Source organism: Papaver somniferum, chromosome 5 (genome assembly GCF_003573695.1).
Source record: "Papaver somniferum cultivar HN1 chromosome 5, ASM357369v1, whole genome shotgun sequence".
NCBI lineage: Eukaryota > Viridiplantae > Streptophyta > Magnoliopsida > Ranunculales > Papaveraceae > Papaver > Papaver somniferum.
The window spans coordinates 193,585,186-193,592,354 of NC_039362.1; the positions used below are offsets into that span (position 1 = coordinate 193,585,186).

The following is a 7,169-nucleotide window of genomic DNA, read 5'->3' on the forward strand; positions in this document are numbered from 1 at the left end:
TGCCTTCACCTATCAATCAACATGGCAAGGATCTCAGCATGTCTGGTTCATGCTTTAACCTTATTTGTTCTAATCAATGTTGCACTAGCTGAGTACGAGCCTTATACGCCCAACTACAAGGAAACTCCATACAAGAAACCAGTTGTAGAGGTTACTGCAGAAGTGTATCTTCCAAAACACGAAGCTCCAAAATACGTCTACGTATCTCCACCACCACCGGCTTACGTCGCTCCCAAATACGAAGCACCAAAGTATACCCCTAAGTACGTCTACGTATCTCCAACACCACCGGCTTACGTCGCTCCCAAGTACGAAGCACCAAAATATACTCCTAAATACGTCTACGCATCTCCACCACCACCGGCGTACGTCGCTCCCAAGTACGAAGCACCAAAGTATAATCCTAAATACGAATCACCAAAGTATACTCCTAAATACGAAGCACCCAAGTACGAAACACCAAAGTATACTCCTAAATACGTTTACGCATCTCCCCCACCACCGGTTTATGTCGCTCCCAAGTACGAAGCACCAAAGCACACGCCTAAGTACGTCTACACATCTCCACCACCATCGGCTTACGTCGCTCCCAAGTACGAAGCACCAGTGTACACCCCTAAGTACGTCTACGCATCTCCACCACCACCGGATTACGTCGCTCCCAAGTATGAAGCACCAGTGTACACCCCTAAATACGTCTACGTATCTCCACCACCACCGGCTTACGTCGCTCCCAAGTACGAAGCACCACAGTATAGCCCTAAGTATGAAGCGCCGAAGTACACCCCTAAATACGTCTACGCATCTCCACCACCACCGGCTTACGTTGCTCCCAAGTACGAAGCACCTGTGTACACCCCTAAGTACGTCTACGCATCTCCACCACCACCGGCTTACGTCGCTCCCAAGTACGAAGCACCAAAGTACACCCCTAAGTACGAAGCGCCAAAGTACATCCCTAAATACGTCTACGTATCTCCACCACCACCGGCTTACATCGCTCCCAAGTACGAAGCACCAGTATACAACCCTAAGTACGTCTACGCATCTCCACCACCACCGGCTTACGTTGCTCCTAAGTACGAAGCACCAAAGTACACTCCTAAGTACGTCTACGTATCTCCACCGCCACCGGCTTACGTTGCTCCCAAGTACGAAGCACCAAAGTACACCCCTAATATGTCTACGCATCTCCACCACCACCAGCTTACGTCACTCCCAAGTACAAAGCACCAAAGTACACTCCTAAGTACGTCTACGCATCTCCACCACCACCGGCTTATGTCGCTCCTAAATACGAAGCACCAAAGTATACTCCTAAATATGCCTACCCATCTCCACCACCACCGGCATACGTCGCTCCTTATTACTAAAAATCTTAGTGCTTATCTCAAAGACTTTTTTTTTTACCGTCCCCTTCAAAAACACCATGTTCCTAGATAACCGCATTCATTCAACGTTACATCGTTTTTAACGTATGTACCTGACATCCCCTCATTCGCCAAACTGTTATTTGATTTTTACTGTGAGTTTCAATTATGTTTACTAGTATAGCACGCATGCGCGATGCGCCTGCCATTTCGTTCAAATGAAAATCAAACACTTCATTCAATAACCTTGTAGTTCAAGTGAAAAAGAACATAAACTAAAGATCGTTCATTTTCCACCATGTTCCTGTCACACACCCAAAGGTCTGACATTACTCAAAATAGAAGCAAAATAGTGTAAGCAGTATTAATGTCAATTACTACAGACATGGGGCATTTAATACAAAGAGTGTTACAAACATTTAGACATTGAGCATGATTATGCTTTTCAAAGAAGACTAATTAAGAAAAATCGGGTAAACTAATAATGGTAGATATAATTGAAAATTAACCAACGAACAATCCCATATATGACTATCTGGACAACCAAAACCGGCTTGCGTAAAAGTACAAAAGGAAAATGAATAAAAGGAAATACAAAGCAAGTATCACCATTCGCATCCCTTCTTCTTAGTAAAAAAGAGTGTATGGAAAGCAAAAAAACCAACCTGCACAGCAAACAAAAAGAAATTACAATCTACTTTGCATAATAGAGAGTCTTAGTTTATATGAAATTAGTCAATGAAAATGAAAGTAGTCAGGGATAATGAAATTAGGTGGTGAAATGACAGATAAGTCGGTCTAGAGCAAGACTGACTTACCAAGTTCAGCAAAGCCACATATAAGCTTCCAGTATGCGCATCTGGTTGAATTTCGTTATCGTTAAATAATCTGATATCTTCACCTGTCTAGCCGATTTCAATACATAGCCATCTGCTTCTATCATTTGTGCCTACATTAGAACATATTTTGGTTATGAGTAATACCTCAACGGCAGAATGTATCCGGGTTGACACCGGAAAAAAATGTATGGAAAAGTTAATTATGCCAGTCTATTAAGCGCCAATCAAATAGAAGGCCGGCGATTAGAATTTCGGGATCACATTAGCCATTAAATCCATCCGAAAACAACATATAAATTACATATTTGTCTGGCTATACCTTCGATTAGGTAGTGTTGCAGATAACTCAAAATATGTAGAATCAGTTTATATGAAGGGCCTGTGCTACTCATTAAGGAAAAACACAAAAGGCAGCTCCAAGTTAGGGCCCTTCTGGTAAATTCAAAAGGAAAGAAGCATTGTAACTGAAACTATACCTTCCAAGCCACCTTAATGATAGACAATTGTCTATCGATCAACTTCTTAGCCATCGTGGCTCTGTAGCTTTCAAACTGATCATTCAAAAGCTGCCTTACCATACAACCTAAAGCTTTCCCAGATCTCTGCAGCTACAACCACCTGTATATATGTAACAGGAAAGGGAAATTATGACTATGAGAATAAGGATGAACATGAATGTGAATATAAAGAAACAAAGTTCAACCATGTGCCAAAATAAGAAAGTCCTCTATGTGTAACTACTTCACCAGCCAATTCTGCTTGATGAATCCCTTCAGCTGTCAATTGATATTTTGGAAGTACCCCATTTTCCTGTTGCAAACCTAGCTCATGTATACAATTTTAGAGCTAAATTCACCAATCTCTACCAGCACCGCAACACAGTTACGAATTTATCACTATATTAAGCAATAACTAACACGATCTCGGATTGCAATCACATTTCAGTCAGTTATAACTAACTTTACAATGTAATTTGTTATAAACTGAAGCCCTCGTATCAGGAACTTATTTTAGTATGCTTACTATCTCATTGTACCTACTTCCTGGGTTCAACGCTCGCCTCCATCCTTTTGTAATTTTTGTATAGTTCCTATGCACTGCATTCTCCAATTATTACATTCAATTATTGTTTTCCTCTTGAATATGTTTAAAATATTTGTTGCTTCCTATCCATATTATCATGTTTCAATCTCAGATGGGGTGAACTGGATTGCAAAGAGCGTGCCTGCGACCACAATTAGTGAAGGCCTAAAAGGCTGTGTGCTAAAAGTTTTGGATGTAGTTCCTATGGACTGCATTCTCTACTTTCATAGTTATAATCAAAAAAATTGCACACACTACAAAAATCAAAACCCATCTTCAAATATGTTCACTTTATTATAAACTGCAAAAAAATTAACGAACCCTTCTCTTTACAAATAAAACTAATCAACTTCAATCTAGTTATTTACGGAGACGACGGATAAAATAAAAGGTTAATAATCTGTTACAGAAAAATCATGGCCACAGGAGATTACTTTCATATTCATGGTCTCATGAAAAAAATCTGCTAGTTATTAATCTGCTAGTTACTAATCATAAATTATGGTTGTTCATGATCTCATGAAAAGCAACAAACGGTGAAAAGCATAACATTTTCATTGTCCTGCTAGTTATTAATGTTGTTCGGCCTCCATAAAGTAGAACTAATCAGATTAGTTTTAGTTGAATGAATAATGACTAGTGGAAACAATACCAAATTCAAAACTGTAAAAGAAAGATAAGCATTAATGGGTCATTGGCTAGCCCAAATAGTTTTTTCAAGTTTCAAAAAGGTTATCCTAGCAAGATTTCACATCATTCTGTACATTTAAATTAAACTTCATTTGTTGATTCATATCGAAGTTTGATTATTTATTTGTCTTGGATCAATTTTAGCAAATCCACTGTAAGAAGCTTACATGAATGATTCGTATCTTCCATAATTCCTAACAAAATCTCGAGCATCAATGTAATCAAGAAGAGCAGAAAGCATGATGTTGGTCATGAACACCCGAAATAATTTAAAAAATAAAACACATTCCCATTTCAGTTGTTCCAAAACAACACAAAGAGATGATCATAGCACCCTAATCCAAAACTTATTTTCAGTAACATTTCATTGATTACTATAGAATAATTTCATTTCGATCTTCCTAAATTCGATTAGCCGGCTTTAGGCATTTATGCAAACAAACAATTCAAAAATTGGATCTATGTTACTACTGTTGTTCATACTGTAATCCAGAAACCAAATTCAAACATTTGTTCCGTTCAAACATCAAGACTACAAAATGAAGCTGGGAAAGTAACAGGAGAAACAAAAGGATGAATTGAGATTATACTATCAAAAGAAATCTTGAGCTAAAAATTGGCTGTAAAGTAACTCTAGAATTTGAAACTATACAATCAAAAGAAATTTTCAGCAACAAATTGGCCCTAAACTAACCCTAGAATTTGAAATTAAACAATCAAAAAAAGTATTCCGCCAAAAATTGGTCGTAGATCATGTTCACTTACTTGGGAATTCTCTCCGAAGTTTCGTCGTTTATCTTGTTCATCTGCTACCACCTTTGTCATGGATGATTGGCAAGGGGAAAAAAATACCCAAATCTTCGTTTTGCTGTATTTTTGTTTCGGTGATATGTTAAGTTAATCGAGAAGAACGAAGAACACAGACGTTTTCATAAATTTTTTACCCTTAATTTTATAGTTAATCGAGGAGAATGATGAGGAGACTTTGATGGAATTTCATTTCCTTTTTGTTTTGATGTTTCTGCATTATGATGGAATACAAATCCAACACATATATATGTGGTTGTACTTTATCCGGGTCTTCAGTCTAATAAATTTGTTTGCTGTTTCGAATTAGAATACATTTGCACTCCAATATGTTACATTTCGCATCAAATCCCCAACTACCTTATTCATCACATATTTTCTTTGGCGTGATTCCATATTCAGTGCGCCGTTGCTGCAGTCCATCAACGAATACCCATCCTTAGCCAACTAAGATTTTAAAGCCAAAATTGTGCACATGAGCGCAACTGATTGATCGATTAGACCGTTGCACGGTGGAGGCGAATGGAAGCTTCAAAGAAAAACATGACCATGATTATTATCCGAGTTCATAGTTAGGGTTACCGATCGTACACGATGATACATCTCCTCTAATTCTATAAACGAAGAATCTGATTTACCAATACTGAGGGATCATCAAGAATGGTGTAATTAAGAATCAAGAACACAAGAGTGCGCACATCCAAGTCAATGCCGATTTTTAGGGTCTTCTAGCTTAAAGTAGAGCTATTTCGTAAACGGGTGTTTAAGGGCCGTGGATTAAAGTTGACTGTCTAACTTTTTTACGCAATTATATAATAATAAAAATAATAATAATGACCGGGAGAACGGTCAAGACACTTGCCTTGACATTACAGGGATTTCGCCCTTCACAGGTGGTGGGCTTCGTAGCTTTGTTCCGGGACATGCTATTTCTACGGCTATCCATCGCAAGTGTGCCAAATACTTGGACACTTGCACATCTCATGGCTACAGTTTTGGGTTTTAGTCTTTTCTACTTTAGGTGAATTATGAGATGATTTTATTGTTTTTTTGAACCGGTTGAGAAATTGCTTAACCAATTATGATGCTAATTCTAAGATAGACAGTTTTCTTTTTCGTAGGATAGGTTTAGCTATTCAAAAAGGAGTTGGGGCGCAACTTGTTGTTAGGCTCCCAACCAACCCCATGTAAATTCTTTTATTGAATTCGCTTTATTAAAAAAAAAGTAAAAAAAAAATAAAAAAAAAATATTAATAATATGATTTGAGGTGAATTTTCTTTGATTAGGTAAACCCAAATTCTACAATCGGGAAAATCAAAACTATTTTCCAAATTCGCAGTTGTTTACAAGTTAGCTAGGATCACAGATTATCCGATGTTTACTTTGGTTTCCGCAGTTTTAAATTCAATTTTCATTGATTGGTTTGCTTATTTAACCAATGCATGGTCTGTTGTTTGTAAGTTTCCAACTATACCTGAACTGGAAACTCTAAAGGAAAGAGAAGGACGGAAATCAAGCTTTTCTAATAGATTGTTTGGATTTATGAGAAAGCTGTGTATGCAACTCATTTTAGTAGCTTGAAGCTCTTTCTACCTGTCTGTACAAACTGGGCGGTACATTCTTATTTGCCGATTCAAATGGACATCAATGTACTTTTTGATTGCGCACTTTCACCGTAGTAACTTCAAAAGCTTGCTTCCTATATGCTGAAAACGTGAGGTATATCCTTTTTGCATCGGGTGATTTTACAATGATTACACCCATTAAATTTGAATTGTATCCTGAACATGTTTGTTTACTTTATCTTCGTGTTTTTGAGGGTGTTGTATTACCCATTTACTGAATCCAAATAAAAACTATGAGAAGTATTATATTTGCTGAAATTGTCTGGAAGAAAGGTATAGTTGTTACCCATTGAAATTGGAACTTAGCTTTTTGATTGAATTAAGTCAATGCTATTTAGCATGGGTTGTAGCTGAAGTTGAGATTTCTGTGCTTGGTTCCTATGGATCCTGTGTTCGAGAAGGCAATTTGTTTCTGTAAAAAAAGATGAATTTTATGAATGAACCAGGTGGTTGAGGGAGAATGAATAGAGGAAGAATATAATATGAAGTACGCAATGCCATCCGATTTGGGCGGATATTAGTAACTTATAAGAAGTGTCTTCTTCTTCTTCGTGTTGGGGAGAGTTGTTATAAGTTACTAGCTGCCTCTTGAAAGATATATAACCAGATCTAAGGTATGTTGTCTTGAATATGTTGTGTATATCGGTAAGGATACAGGGAGGGAAAAGTGGAGTAACATTTGTAATTCATTTTTATTTTATTTTTACTGTTGTTTTATTGATTGATCAACCTAGATGAATGTTATTTTCAGTAG

General features: G+C 37.5%; 1 long non-coding RNA gene across 1 annotated transcript; it reads right to left on the reverse strand.

Moving 5' to 3' along the window:
• Positions 1-1,763: 1,763 nt before the first annotated feature.
• LOC113278403 lies at positions 1,764-5,055 on the reverse strand. Its single transcript, XR_003325491.1, has 4 exons — positions 4,748-5,055; positions 2,686-2,827; positions 2,189-2,319; positions 1,764-2,035 (listed from the first exon to the last, which is right to left on the reverse strand). It is a non-coding gene; the product is annotated as an uncharacterized LOC113278403 (long non-coding RNA).
• Positions 5,056-7,169: the final 2,114 nt, after the last annotated feature.